We start from the raw sequence: 16,223 nt of genomic DNA on the forward strand, positions 1-16,223 counted from the left end.
TAATTAATTCCATCATTTTTTTTCCTAGAAAACAGAGGCAAAAAAACAAAAAACAAAAAAAAAAAAAAACCAAAAAAAAAAAACCCAAACAACCCAGAGATCTCCAAATGTTTTTGCATACAACCAGGGGAAACATTATACATGCTAACTTACACAAATCTTTGATAGTAATTCTAGTTGATCTCTTCTGAGTTAAATGTTCTTTCAACACTTCTTGTACCTAGGAAATGAAAGCTAACAAGTGAAACTGTAGTTGTTAAAACCTGATAACCCAAATATGTTTCCTTCTTTTGGAAGGGGCTTGTTGGTGTTCAAATTATTTTTTTACAATATGAAAGTCAACAGCTCCTATCTACAAAACATTTCAGGAACTATGTCAAAATATTGGGAACCAAATCCTAAAAAAACCATTCTGTTAAGATCAGTCTGATTATTCATATGAGGGAAGTTACTCACATGTGTTAGTATTTGCTTAGCAGACCCTTGACCTGTGGCTTTACAGGAAGACAACGCAGTTGTCATGATTTCACGATATAAATAGACACTATTAAAAGACCCAAAGTAACAACATAGATTTACTGGGATAAAAACAAAGCTTCATAAATGTTTATGGATGTCACAAAGAAAAGGGCAACTTCAAGTTCATGTGAGCTCGGCACATTTGTTGTTTGAAGTCCAGGTTCACGGGCTGCAGTCCTTCTGGAGAAGTGCCTGCCAACACATGTACGCATATTTCAGCATCAGTTTGATCCTCCTTTAAAAAACAAACTGTGTTTAGTTGCACAATGAAGATGAAAAACAAACCAGAATTAATACTCCCTGAGGAATGAAAACCAGCTTTGGAAATTGCGTACAAACTTTTAATTATTGTTTTACTGTAGCTCATAAAACTTTCAAAAGCCAAATTAACATTTAATAAAGAAGTGGGTGGGTGACTACATCTCGAAGCCCCCAAACACAATAAACAAAGCAGATCACAAATACAGTGCCTTTCTCCATTCCAAAATAGTGCTCTTTGTGTTATTGTCTTCAGTGAGGCATGAAGGGTTTGGATGAAATTCTTGCCACATTGAAATCAATGGTAAAAATCCTATTTACATTGAGCCAAAGTTTCATCCTTTGTGTTAAATCAAAAAAGAGATGGGGTGCGGGTGGGTGAAGGAGAAGATAATGATTGAAGTGTCCCACAGCACTAAAAGGAGAGCTTGATGTCAGCTGCAGCCTCTGGATGGCCATGTTGTTTGCTCCCCAGGCTCACCCCTGCTCTACAGTGGGTGACTTTGGTCCCTGTTTTTTCTGTGTGGCCCAGAGACTTACACAACCGTGGCAGCCACTCCACCCACTCTCTGGCACAGGGGCTCCAACCAGCAGCAACTTGTCTTTGCAAATGTGCTTTTCTAGCTTGGGAGATCTAAACAGGGAGGAGTACCCTAATGAAGAGATTTACTGAACGTGCAAGTACTTGGCGAATTGTGCTAGACGACCTCAATCTGTCAGGCTGCAAGTCACCCTCAAGGCCCTGGATGCATTTAGTTTGCTCCTGACAGCTGGATGCACAATAGGGGTGGCTCAAGAATGTTTTAGAATGCTAGTGTGTATGTTCTCCTTGTCTAACTGAAAAAAAAAAACAAAAACAAAAACCAAACCAAACAAACAAAAAAAAAACCTTCTCTGAAGAACCTCCTTCACGTTCATCTCACATGGAAGGCAGTGGGAGAGAAATATCATGATAACATCCGTTACTTAAACACACTGCTTTATATACAAAAGGGACTCAGAGAAACTTGGACAGAGGTGGGTTTTCTGTCTGCTTGAAGCAGAGGGATGAATTTTATTTTCCTTACAGGCATAACTCTTCAGAAGACAGGGTATTGTGAACATGGACAAGCTAATCTGATGTGACAAATCTACAAAGGAGTTCAGTAAAAAGTCAATGAAGAAAAAAGGCTGTTATTGAAGAGAGAAGCCGGGCCAAAACAAACAAACAAAAAAAAACAGAAAACAAAAAGCAAAACACAACAATAACAAAAAGCCATTATATGATACAACTCATCTACTTGTGTGAGATTTCTTTCATGGAGTCTCTGAACACTGCTTTTACTGGTGTAATAAATTAGGTGTGTATTTATTACTTGGAAGTGTTCCTTATTTTTACTTTTCTTCTGACTAAAGAAGAGGAAAACTAAAGAAATAGCTGCAAATGGAATAAATTGGGAATGAGTTTCAGAAATTTCTGGAGTTGCTCTCATGAACTAATGTGGAAGTCCTGTTCCCATTGTTTTATTAAGATATGCAGGAAAACTGCCTACGCTTAATAAAGAAGACATGGGAGTACTAAATTTGGCACAGATCACCATGATATTGAATGTCAAAGGGGCTATGATGAAATTCTTTTGAAAGACTATTGAGCAATATTTTTTTTCTTCACATTAGTGTATACTTCTCTTTAACCAGTAAATATGTACTATACCATTGCTCTGATTCTATAAAAATATATATGAACTCTTGTATCTATGCATTTATTTCCAGCAAAATGTTCTAAGACGCCGCCTTGCAACACTGGGGCCCGGAGTTCGAATCCCCCCTGTGGCGCAAGTGGTGGAAGTGCCGCTCTGCTACACAGAGGCTCGAATTCCGGGGGCTGGACTCGATGATCTCTAAGGTCCCTTCCAACCCGCACGAAACTATGAAACTATGAAACTATGAAAATCTTTGCTTGACAGAAACCCTTAAAGTCCATGAATTTATGCCAATGTTAATGTTGTATGAGAACAACCCATTGTTTGGCTACTAGTTTACATAAGTTGTAGCTGTCCACAACTTTTTGCATATTGTGGGTTGTTTCACTTTTAAACAATAGCTCTGTGTCTAACAGTGTGTTCCCTAAGCTAATACACAGCTTTATAGCCCTTGGAAGCTATCAGATGTATCTTAGTTCAGAAGTATTTCAACAATTTTCTTGTGGTAGTGGATATACTAAAGAATGGAAAATGAGGAAACATAACTTGTGCCATCCTATTTTGGAGTTTAATTTATTGCAGGCAGAAAGAGAACTTATGACACGAGATGATTTTTTTATAAGCTATTCACAAACATTAGTCTTCTCATTTATGAGTGATATTGCCAGCCAGAAGAAGCTGATATCTCCCTTAATCAAATTTGCATATGACTCAATATACTAAATGTGTAGAGTTATTTAAAACTGTCAAAAATATTTTTAATGAGTTTCATTTATGAATTACAGTCCTGAAAATCATGATGGTGATTACTAAGAGCATATTTACAGGATTTCTTATATGAACGTAGGAAAATAAATAAGGTTTGTTGTTTGGTACAGATAAACAAATATATTCTAATAAGCAAGCAGAAAGGATGTTTCCTTTCTGCACAGTAACCATCTCAAAAACAAGAACCTGGAAAATTTATGGAAAAGGTCCCTTCAGAAAGAAATGTGAAGTTAAATTTAGTGCATTTGTCATACACCATACAGAATGAAAAGGTTAGCCTAGGAACTAATACATGCCTGGCGGGATTATTTGGCATACCTCTTCATCTGCTCTTTTTTAATCAGAGTGAAATTAAATCCTCTGCTGATCAGTATATGACTCAACTGCATCCTGAGCAGAGCATTTTGCATGACCTCATCAAGATTCCTAGGGAAGAAATTCTCCAATGGCTCTACAACAAAATTCCTAGGTAGGGCCACATCTGCACCTGACCCAGTTTCCCCCACCTTCTTTTGCTCTTCCATCCTGATCACAGTGGTGTGGAGCAGCATTTAGGACCATATCACTGGTGATGGGAGCTAGTGGGAAATTTCTTTGTGTACCAGGGCTTTCTAACAGGAATTTTTTCATCACCTTTCTCTGATTTCCTACGTCATGTACCTACAGAGATGTGCCACACTCTGATGTATGCAACTGTTAACTCACTAACCCCACTGCCCTAAATTTTTACTATTCCTTGAAAGCAAACTCTTGAATAATCTGACATGGTTCAATGGTTCATCAGCACACTGGGCTTATCCACAGACACACACACACACACACACAAAGAAAAAAAAAAAAAAAAAAAAAAAAAAAAAAAAAAAAAAGGCTCTTGGCCATGTGAAAAAACCAAGTTGCCCGGGATGAGAACTTTTCCCTTTCCCCTTCATTTCTTCTGGCTCCAGGACAGCTCCCATTGGAATAAAAGCCTCTCCACGGTCCTGTGCCTACCTTGGTCCCCCAGGAAAGGCCAAGCTGCTCCATTTAGAGGGGCAACTGGACATTCTGGAACTTAACTGGTCATAAATGATTCCCACCAGGAGCCAGCAACCTGTACTGGAAACAAGTATTGGAAACTACAGCAATATCTGTGGAAAGGTTTTTCAGTCTCCTAGCTCCCCCTTCCCTCCAAAACCTGCAGTCTAGAAAGAGCTGCAGATTGGTGATGATGAGTGGCTCTCTACATCTCATAAATCCACACCTGCCTGCCTCACAGGTAAGATTCTGACTCTGTCCTCCCACAAATAGTCTTCCTTTGGGAGAATTAAGGATGGAGGATCAGTATGTGCATGTTTTTAAAACCCACAGGCAACCTGTGGGCCACAGGACGGAAAAGTGGTGCCTCCCACTGATGCAGAAATTACTCTGTTCATTTTGTCCCAAGTTCCATACACATTCCAAAACTTGAAACATATTTGCCTTGAACTTCTCTTCCTCTGAATTAGCAAGGGCTTTTGTATAAGCATTCTCAACCTGATTCAGCAAGTAATTAACTGTCTACCTCAAGGCCTTCTAAATCAAGAACTTTGTGCTGATGGAAGAGCATTGTAAGCACCTGTGTTAATTTTAACTTACTGTGCACATCAGCATTTCTTTCATGACTTCTCAGTCATAAAGGCTATTAGTTTTTATGTTTTCAGTGCTATGGCCAGTTCCAAAGGTACTAAAATATTTCTCCAAAGAGTAGCATCATAAGGAGCACAAAGCATATCTTTGTGTCTTGTTAAGTCCAAGACTGTAATTTGGCTAATCAGTAGCTTGCAAGTGCTAAAGTAGCTGGCAGAGTGTTCATACGTGTAGAGTCATAATCCAGCCTAATACAGGCTAGTTGACATACATATTCAGTAAATTGCATATAATCAATTAAATTGGCTGTGATGTAAGACATTGCCTGTTATGATAAACTAAGAGGTATTAAAAGGCACCAAATATTCATTATTCATACACACTGATAGTACAGTGGAGATGGAGAATTAGATTTTGGAAACTAAACAAACAAAAGATGTTGAAGGAAGTTAGCAAGAGACAGGCAATTCATTTGATTTAAGTATGTAAATTGAATTATTGTATGAGTCATACTAAAAGAGACAAATAGCCTTTTCTGGTTGCTTTAAAGAAAGAAATAGTATTTATGTTACATTCCATGAGGCATAAAAACTCTAAATAATGCAACTGGTACTGAGATCATATCTATTTCTCAAAAAAAATATATATTATATATCCAAAGAAGGCTAGCTTTTTTTAATGAAACACATCAGTGTGTCTGGCATATAGAGATCCACCTACTTGGGTAACTAGGCATGGCTTGCATTAAAACTACCTCAGAAACGAGTGTCAAGAGTTTGAATGTTTAAATAGTATTGAGATAAATAACTGAGGGACAAATCTGAAGCACTGGTGACAAAACAAAATTCTTGTCCAAATGAGGTTGAGAGAGTTAGGGTTCTTCAGCCTGGAGAAATCTCCAGGAGGACATTATAGCTTTCCTGTACTTGAAGGGAGCCTATGGGAAAGCTGAGGAGGGAGTTCTTATAAAATCGTATTGAAACAGGATTAGGGGAAATGACTTTAAAGTGGAAGAGGGTAGATTTGGACTAGCTATTAAGAAGAAATTATATACTGTGAGGGTGGTGAGACACTGGAAAAGGCTGCCCAGAGAGGCTGTGGATGCCCCCCTCCTGAAGGCATTGAGACCAGGCTGGATGGGGCTGTGAGCACCTGGTCTAGTGGGAGGATTCCCTGCTTACAGCAGGCAGGTTGGAACCAGATGATCATAAAGGTCACTGCAATCCCAAACAATTCTATGATTTTATGCAATAAAAATGTCTGTTTATGATAGTCTTAATATAATCCTAAAAATGTAATGTTATTTATCTGCAGCAAATCTGGATACAAGCCTTACTCTAAACTACAGATATGTCTTGCATGATCATATTGTACTATGTCCTGTAAATTTATTTTTCTGATCCTTTTGGCTCATGATCATGGAAACTATGTAGGGAAGAGACTAAAGGGTGGAAGGGCATCACTGTCATGGTCTCCTTTAGGCAGCCTTGTATATAGGCATAGAATTCAATTTAAAGACTACCAGAAAATAAATAGTTAAGAAACATCAATTGAACACATATTTAATTCCTGTGGTAAAAATCATGTATCTCATCAGCTGTAAACAACCATAATCACATTTGTACAATGAAGAATGTCGTAAACTTTCTGGATTTTGAGAATGCCCAAAAATTAAAATCCTGTTACATTATGATTACTTGATTCAGAGTGGCTCTTGTCAAGTAATTTTATGCTTAATGTGAGTCCTTCCATTCCGTTTGTTATCCATTTTCCTTTCATAGGATCTGTTATGGTCTCAGGTACCAATTTAAACTGTCATAAAATATAGATCTTAAAATAAAATAAAATAAAAAAAACATCAATGATATCTCCAGGATTAATGAACACTTTCTCTTAAACAAACAAACAAACAAACAAACAGTTTCAAGGAATTCAGATTGATTTCTGTTTTTCCAAAAGAAAAATCTATTCCAGTGAATTCGTACTTTTTCCCTACCTGCAAGGACCAAAAAATGTAGTCAGGATAACCTGTTAAGAACTACATGATATGTGTGTCACCTCTCCTTAAGTCTGTACGTCAGTGTGAAGTATATCCCATAGATATTTAAGAGTCATACCATTCCCTGTTTGTTGCATCCAAAAACCAATCAAGAGACTGTTGTTGGTTTGTAATTAATTAAGGGAGGGATGCCCAAAGTCATTACAGTGAATGGATATTGGCCAGGAACCATATTCATTTTTTTGCAAATTTCATCTTGTCAAGCTGCATCAGGACACATTTTATTATACTACCTTATCCTTTATGACAGCTGATATGATCACAGCATTACACAATGTGGACTGAACAATGACAAGAAATAGATTGAAATATGATAGAAAATGTGGGCTTTTTGTTAAAAAAATACATTTTTTTTCTAAATATGAATGTGAAAGGATACAGAATGAAATGTTAGCCTGTAATCTGTAATTTGCATTAAACTGAAATCCCTTGTCTCCCCCACACATGGCATGCATGTGAATAATATGCCAACAAGACAAATGTTGTTTCTGAACCTGCGTATACTGCGACAATCCATGTGAGTGGAGGAGTCACAGAAACTTCCAGTCCAACAGCAGCTACACCTAGAAATGCACTATAAGTCTGCAGAGGTCTATCTGAAAAATGAAATTTATGGTTGCCAATGAACCGAGGGAGCCATAGTTTTCCCTGCAATGCTTAGAACTGAAATGATAGGACCCAACAAGTACCTTGAAACCATACTTTGCTCATGATCTTTGAGCTATAAGCACACACAGCCACCTGGGAAGGAAGGTGGCTCCACTAAGCAGCACCAACACCACTCAAGTAGGTACTGTCCAGCTCTTGCAAATTCATCTCTGTCTTGTGCCTAAGATGGAGGACAACTCTGGAACAAGTGCAGATGCAATTCTTGCAAAATTTGGCAGGGATGCAAATACTCATATCCCATAAGACACTTAGCTATCGCTGTCATTCCTTTCTCCTTGTGCATAATTCTTCCTTGATGGCAAGTGATAAAGGATGTAATATGTAATATTATCTACTTTACATTGACTACTGATGCCTGACTTGCAGTCACTGAACTGGCATGTGACTGTTCCTCATTCACACCAGGAGCCCACGCCTTTCTTAGGCATCCATTTACACTGTCTCTTTCAAACTTTACTCCATAAAAACAAAGTTGCTTGAAGAGCATCATTTTTCATTGTGATATGTGAGATTAATATGGTGTACAGTTGATGAAATGCCTAATTTTAGTCACATTAATTAAATACTGGCTCAGTTCTCCTCTGGGAGCCATTAAATGGAATCTTAAGTCTGTATGAAAGAGGCCATCTCACAGCAGTACCCGTATCAGCATCTGACAGAGTTTGTCACAGTTGGGGCTGAGCTTTTTAGGAAGTGGTTTGGCTATGTCTGTGCTTGTGCCACACCACCCCAACAAGAAAGCATTCCTCTTCTCTGCTCTAAAGAGCCACAACCCCTCAAAAGGAAAAGGAAGGCTTTGTTTGCCCCACCCTTGAATTGTTCTCAAGCTTGGTGTGAGGGGAAGCAAAGATATGACTTTTGGGGGCAACAGCAATATGATCCCTGCTTTCTCTCCTGTCAGACGACACACTCTGCTACCCAGTGCCTACAGTGTGCTTACTGTAGCTAAGAAATCCTCCTCCAGGAGATTGATTTGTGCAAATGGAATCATTCTGTGGCAGATGGAAATGATATGCTCAAAACAGCATCCCACCCCCATCAGTAAATGATCCTCTTACATGTGCAAATTCATTATCTCTGTAGGGGCAATGCGGAATTGAGCCATGACATAATCCAAGGTTATCTTTCAGGAGGAGATGAAGCTGCCTGGCGTAATGTATTGATTGATGAAGACAGAGAGTCTAGAAATGAATATATGATCTGCTCAAATTAAAAGAAAATTCAATTCACAGGCTAAAATAGCACTGAGATAGCATTACGGGTGAGATAGAAAGAAACCAAACAGTCAGGAAATTCTGCAGTAAAAAGCATGCCCTGTCTTATCTGCAACTTTTCTGGCTTTTGTAACTTTATGCCATAAATGTAAGTATTCAGTTAAAATGTTCACGTGTCCCCATTTTTTCATCTGTGAGACAAAATTTTAGAAAGCATATTTTTAGGATGGAGCGTGTCATCATTACTTCTGGTAAACAGAGCACAATGCATTTAATATATTCTTGACTTGCAGAATACGTACAGTGGGTGATGTTTTTTTGATGTATTTAATAATATTTTGGTGTTAAGTCATTACATAGAAGAAAAATAGAACAGCCTTTTGCAGAAGATAACTCTGCATAATATTTTGATAACCACAAGTGCTTATTTGTTTAACTGCTCTGTATATACACAGATCATGCATTTACCATGCCAGTCCACTACTCACAGAGTAGTGTTTTGGTTTCAGAGGATGCATTATTGCATAAACTGTTTATGGTTCACATGGTGAACGAAGTGTTTTAAATGGAAATTCATAGCTTTAAATTAGGTGTGAAATTTTAAAAGGGGGAAAAATTACTTATTCTGTATCTAATCTTTCCTAGAGTTTCAGCAGTTGCATGCACTCTTGCACACACAGCTGCACACAACCACTCCATTTAATCTTTACTGTGGATAGAATGTTTTCATTAGAACCTTTCCCTGCCCAAGACTGGGAGCCTATTGGTGGGGTTAGTACAGCAGTGGGGTCCAAATAGGACACAGATGTCATCTGTGCATCTGGCCACAGGCAGGGAGCCAGGGCTGCTGGCCTTGCTGAATGGCCAAGGCCTCGGCCAGATCCCATTTCAGACTTTTACCATCACTTCTTGAAACAATGTGTGATGTGACAAGGGACTTCAGGTTCTCCAGATGGAGCAGACTGGGGAGCCGAACTCTGAGGACTGCTCTAATAATGATTGTGGATGTTGTTTTGGAGCGCTGACTCAGTCTCTTTGTCTCTTTCTCTGTGTTTTTAACATATGTGTTGGCATGCAGTCATGTTATTGCATCCAGGGGCAAAGACAAGGCTCCAGGATGTTTTTATGACCTCTTCTGAAACTCCTATTGTACAAAAGAGTAACATGCCTGGTAACACAAGGACGTTTGACATCAAAATACCAAGAATGTTTTGGAAATCGAGAATGTATTAAAAAGTGTTTGTTAAGTATTGCATTTTTCTGGTGAAGAATTGCTTCTCACTCCCTCTATTTTTATCTCTTGAACATCTGTTGAATCTAAACTGCATTAGAATTCCCACTTGCTCTAAAGGAGGTCAAAGATATCTCAGGCCTCAAAAGACTTTAGGGATCAGGGTAAGAATGTTCTCCCCCAAGTCAGTTATGCCTGGACATGTTACAGAGAGCCTGTTCTATCAGAGAAAGCCGTGCTGGGGTAAATATCTTGCCAGTGACAAAGGACCTGTAGAACTGCAGACTGTAGAACTGTTGTGAGACTGATTTTTGTTTTCTTATACGTAATGACATTTTTTTCCCAGAACTGTTTCAATTCAAAATTTCTTACTGTTTAAAAGACGTGTCTTAGAATGTGCAATTCTGCCTACTCTGCTGTGTTGATGAAAGGGATTTCATGATAGAAAAGTAATATTGTTATTATTACTATTTTTGGTCATCTGCATAGAAGTGACTAAGGATTTAATGTTGTCAAAAAAACAGCTGTTCCAAGTGCATATGCCCATTATATTAATTATATTTCTGCTCAAACTCATGCTGAATGAACGTTTTAATCTGATGTGAGAGCTCTAACACTTTCACAAATTTTAACAGCAATAATAAAAATTGTAATCCTTTTATTTACACAATTGTATAAGTCAGGGTCATTAAATTTCAGTCACTGTTCATGGTACTTAAAGGTGATCCTATTCTCATTCATATACTTAGGAGTCCTTTTGAATTAGGTGACTTTTATTGAAATTCCCTTAAGGGTTTGAATACAATAGTATATCAAGTTATACCACATTTTCTTTTAAACGACACATTATGAATTTGCTTATTGCACTATTTCATGTAAAATATGTGTTAACTTGGTTTGCAACTTGATGATCATTGAGATCCCTTCCAACCCAAGCCATCCTGTGATTAACCCATAGAAATGGCTATGTAGCTGCAGGAAAAATGCACTTCAACCTAAAAGTGACATTGAATAGCAAGACAAATGTTGAGAGTGTATTTGAAGTGACAGGCAGAGCTCAGATATATGTCATTCAGAGACCAGTATTTTATGTAAGAGCACTACTTGCATAAGCAAGAGATCAGAGCCCCATTACATTTAATGCAGCCCTGCATGGACATGAAACAGTTCCCACCTCAAGAAGAAATTAAGCACCTATTTCTCCTCATTTCCAAAGGTGGTGGGTGTTGGAGCCTGGATTTTGCAGAGCTGACTGTTGTGGTGATCACGCTGCTTCAAAGAAGGCAAAAAACTACTTACCCTGAAATGAAAAATGGAACATGTGCTGGCACAATTATCTACTGCCAGCTCCAACAAACCAGAAACCACACTGCAGCACGAGCATAATACTTAGTTATGATATTCCCAGCTCCTATTTGGACTCTGAGGTAGGATTTACGCAAACTAACTACAGGTATTGAAAATCTGAAGTCCCCAGTGAGTAAGCTGTGGACAAACATGATGTGAAAAACATGATGTGAAAAAGAGGCACTTCAGTGCACATCTTACACGGGACATCTTACATCTTACATCTTACTTGCTCAGAAACATCTTACCTAAACGTAGAAATTCAAAACAGATCAGATGAGTTTCCAACTTACAACCAGGTCTATCTGAGTCTTAAAATTAGTTACACTTTCGGTAATATTAACCCCAGCTTGGTACCAAATGAATGAGTACCCTAGTCTTCCTTGTGAATCTGCTTCAAAGGCATTTAAACTACTTAAGGGCCAATTTAATATTTATTTCATAAATATACTGCCCATTACTCATTACAAGTAATTCTGTATAGATACAGAAATCTGCATCAGTGTGGTCTTAAATGGACAGTAACATAAAACTTCTCATCTAATGAGTGGTAGGTTGGTTGATAAGGTTTCTATTCCCTTGGTTTTGTTTGTTTTTTAATACCTCTGTCTATTCTATTTTAGGGTAGAAAGTACACTCTTTGGGTGCTATGAACTAAAAGACATAAAGAGTGAGGAGAAAAACCAGTGGTGCATTGTTTTCAAACTTTTTATCCAGTTACATGCTAATAGCATACACACCACTGCAGCACTATAAAAGAAGGGAGCTCCACACACCCTTTCACCCTGCTGTCTATCAATATTTTTGGTTACCTGTTTTTTTGCCTGTCCAGCAGCAGTGGACAACTGAGAACCCCAGATTACATACCTTGGTGCTCAGTTTGCTCAGTGCCCCTCTGAAAATTAGACCCAGTAGAGACCCCATGAGTGCCAGAGCAGGGAGCTGCCTTGACCTATACATCAGGAAACACTGCTGAGGCTTGTGCCCTGTGTTACAATAGGGAAGTCTTAAATGTGGCCAACCTGTAGAGCAGGGATGCTTCTTGCTGCTTAACAGGTTGCTGAACTTTTGGAGACCCAGCCTGGAGAGGTTTCCCAAGACCAGATACCTATAAATCCTGTTGAGTAATTGAGTCTTGTTCACATATCCTGTTTTCAAACAGCAGCAGAGGAATAGCATTCATGCTTTCAAACACTATCTTGCTCGTTATACAGTCCCCAGAGAAAGAATTAGATGCAGGTGTTCCCTTCCAAAGCATCATAATCTGCTTCCTTCTTTGATTTCCTATCTTACTGATTAGGATATTCACCTGAAATACTTGGAAAAGAGGCTTTCCTGCTCAGACAAGAGTATAAACCCAGGTCATCCACTTGCTGGAAGGAAGCCTCAGCAATACTACCACAACATGGAAAACATGGAAAACAAAGACAGAGATCTCTTGGAAAGAGTCCAGCAGAGGGCCACTAAGATGGTGAAGGGCCTGGAGCATCTCCCCTATGAGGAGAGACTTAGGGAACTGGGTCTGTTTAGCCTTGAGAAAAGAAGGCTGAGAGGGGACTTGATCCAGGTTTATAAATACCTGAGGTGTGGGAGCCACAGTGGTGAGGCTGGTCTCTTTTCAGTAGTGCGTGGGGATAGGACTAGGGGTAATGGGATGAAAGTACAGCATAGGAAGTTCCACACGAATGTGCGGAAGAACTTCTTTACAGTGAGGGTGACGGAGCACTGGAACAGGCTGCCCAGGGAGGTGGTGGAGTCTCCTTCTCTGGAGATATTTAAGACCCGCCTGGATGCCTACCTGTGTGACATGGTGTAGGGAGCCTGCTTTGGCAGGGGGTTGGACTCGATGATCTCTAGAGGTCCCTTCCAACCCCTACAATTGTGTGATTCTGTGAAAACAACCATCACCACCCCTTTCTTTTCCGAAGTCCTAAAGGCAGAGGGAACTACAGCTACATTTGAACAAGGAAGCTTGCTTGGAGACTTTCCATTCACTCCAGTAACATCTGCAGGATGGAGAAGCTTCACATTCCGTCTCAGTTAGACCTGGCCATACTGTGGCTCTTTATAGGTGCTGAGAGCTTCATCTGCCTGGAAAAGTGTCTCAGCATGTCAGGCAAACATAAAAGTAGATGCAAGGAAGTGAAGCTTTTTGAGCTTGCAGCTTCAGACTTGGTTTAGAGCTACAGTATCTTTTAGATTTGGCTCGAAGTCAACAAATAATGTTTTAGTTCCTGGTTTGTATTCCATTGTAGCCAACTCTCAGCAACAAAATCCTCACTAGCTTTAACTAGAGAAGGCTAAACTCTCATGCAGACTGTCACTAACTGAAGGGAGCTTACAAGCAGAAGGGAGACTGACTTTTTACCTGGTCTGATAGAAACAGGACAAGGGAAATTGGCTTTAGACTAAAATAGGGGAGAATTAGGTTAGATGTTAGGAAGAATTTTTTATTCAGAGTGTGGTGAGTTACTGGCACAGACTGCCCAGAGAGCTGTGGGTGCCCATCTCTGGAGGTACACAAGACCAGTAGGGCTGGGGTCCTGGGCAGCTGAGCTGGTGGATGGAAGTCCTGTCAATCTAATCTAAGCCATTCTGTGATCTTATGATTTTGATTATTGCTGCATATTTCAGTGCGTTTACACTATGGATGACCTTACTTCACAGTCTCAGGGAGGGAAAACAGCACATTTACTCTGAGCCACCGTTAGCAGAAACACCTACTAGACAGGACAATATTTTCCAAACCAGGCTTTCTTGGAGTCTAAATAAATAACAAATAAAATGAGCATATCCCTTTGTTGCGTAAAACCAGAATGGAAAAGAAAGCAGCCCAACTGGTGGCTGTTATGTTTGGTCTCTCTGGAGTTATTATGCTTGAGGGAAAAAAAAAGAAAAGCCTATCAAAACCAGAGCTGCTTAATGGTCTTTCGGTTATGTTGATTACAAAGAAAGATATGAATCACTGTTGTTTTACTACCCGTGAATTGGACCATTAGTTTTAAAACCTTATAGAACAGTTAAATAACAGTCCTTTCTGTTTGTTTTTTGTTTGTTTGTTTTTTTAATGAATCTTACAGATAACATTTTTGTATTGTGTGATAAAATAAGCTAAGGAAACATCTAAAAGAAAAGAGGAACAACACAAATTTGAAGAAACATAGAAAAAATACTGAAATTTCTGAAGTTCTTTATCTCATTAAATTAAAGTTAGGAATGATTTTTTCATTCTCTTTATTGACATGATGTAATGAAAAAGAAAGGGAACAGAATAGTATGGTCTATCTTTAGAGATATCTATTTCATTTTGCCTTGTATGGAAAAGCTGAACAGAAGGGGAGGTTCCTGGCTGTTGTCACTGAAGTTTCAAAGTAAGAGTGAATAAAAGCCCAGCTGCCAGAAATGATACATCGATGCCTAAAGTCTAAAGTCCAAATATTTCATTTTCTCATTAAAATGTGTTTTTATTGCCATTGGATGTAAATAGGCTGGGAGGTCCATTTCTTCCTGTCTGGAGAAATGAACAATGGAAAACATCATTTCAGTTTCAGAAGCAATATAAATATAACATGGGTTCTATCTGACTGCTGCAGATAGTGCATTGGTGCTGGTCCAGAATTCACTGGCACTGCACAGGGGCTGAACGTTGGGAAGTTCTCAGTAGAATTCCCAACAGAAATGCCTTAAATGCAAAAGACTTGTCAGTGAATCAGAATTATCACTATATTTTCAATGTCCTTAAGTTTCAGCTTTCCAAAATGTGGAGTAAAAATATAGATCATAGTCAGTACTTGCTTATCTGATTTTTATTTTTTATTTTTTAGGAGCTTGTATAACAAAGTTAACAATAGAAATATGTGACTGACAAGCCCAAATTGCCACTTACATGGTCAAATTTGGCCAAGCTAATTTAAGGTTAATCTCTGTTTTTATTCTACAGTAAACCCCACAGGGGTGATCTTTAAATGGTTTCAAAATGAATTGCCTGGCTGAACTATTGGCCTGCCCCACAGGGATTGAAGGTTGGGACTGCTCTTCGTATTGGCTTCATGCAGAACAGGACCGAGGTGTCTCTGATCTAAGCACTTCACTATCATATCTTATATGTAACAACCAGTTCCTAGCTGGGAACCCAGAATTAGATGCCTGCAATCATTGAGGGAGAATTATGTGACTCAGACTGGCAATCTAATCAAGCCTACAGACTGAGCTCCTAGGGGCAGGAAGCAAGCAAACGTACTTTTCCAAGTTTCTTCACACTCACTTCTTTTCTTAACTTATTCAGGTTTCATGAAACAGCTCCACACATGGTCACCAGCATACCTTTTACTGGTGGATTCTCAGAGTCTTTCAAAAACTGTGTGTTCACTGTGACAACCTGCTGGTAGTAGTTGATTTCCACTCACAGCTGGGATGCAAGCTGCCACCAGACCTGTTCTAGGCCAGTACAGCCATGGGACTCCACACAAACACTGGAAAGTTGCAGTTGAAGACCTATGGATTGGTCATCTCTGTACAGGTCGTTCTCCTAAGGCAGGTGCCAGTTGGTACTAGTGAACCTCTCTGAAAATAAATATCACTTCTGGTACTTGAGGAAAAAAATGTGAGAAGCATGAATAAAGATGTTTTACTGTTGAAATGAATAAATTCATCATTTAATCTAGCTCAAGGTCTCTAAATACACTGTTTGCTTTTTGTCCTGTGCATCTGTTTCTATATTTTGTGAGGTAAAACTAGCTACCTGGTCTAAGAATACTGTAACTAATTCACCTTTGAGATGGATGTATCTCCCTTGTATTGCAGGCATGAAAGATTCTAAAATAGCAATGTACGTCAAGAACTTAGACAAATGGCCCGTGTTTGTCTCTGTG

General features: G+C 39.0%; 1 long non-coding RNA gene across 1 annotated transcript; it reads right to left on the reverse strand.

Moving 5' to 3' along the window:
- Window positions 1–584: 584 nt before the first annotated feature.
- Window positions 585–4,278, reverse strand: LOC107311465. Its single transcript, XR_001554082.2, has 2 exons — window positions 4,218–4,278; window positions 585–711 (listed from the first exon to the last, which is right to left on the reverse strand). It is a non-coding gene; the product is annotated as an uncharacterized LOC107311465 (long non-coding RNA).
- Window positions 4,279–16,223: the final 11,945 nt, after the last annotated feature.

This window comes from Coturnix japonica, chromosome 1 (genome assembly GCF_001577835.2).
Source record: "Coturnix japonica isolate 7356 chromosome 1, Coturnix japonica 2.1, whole genome shotgun sequence".
NCBI classification, from domain to species: domain Eukaryota; kingdom Metazoa; phylum Chordata; class Aves; order Galliformes; family Phasianidae; genus Coturnix; species Coturnix japonica.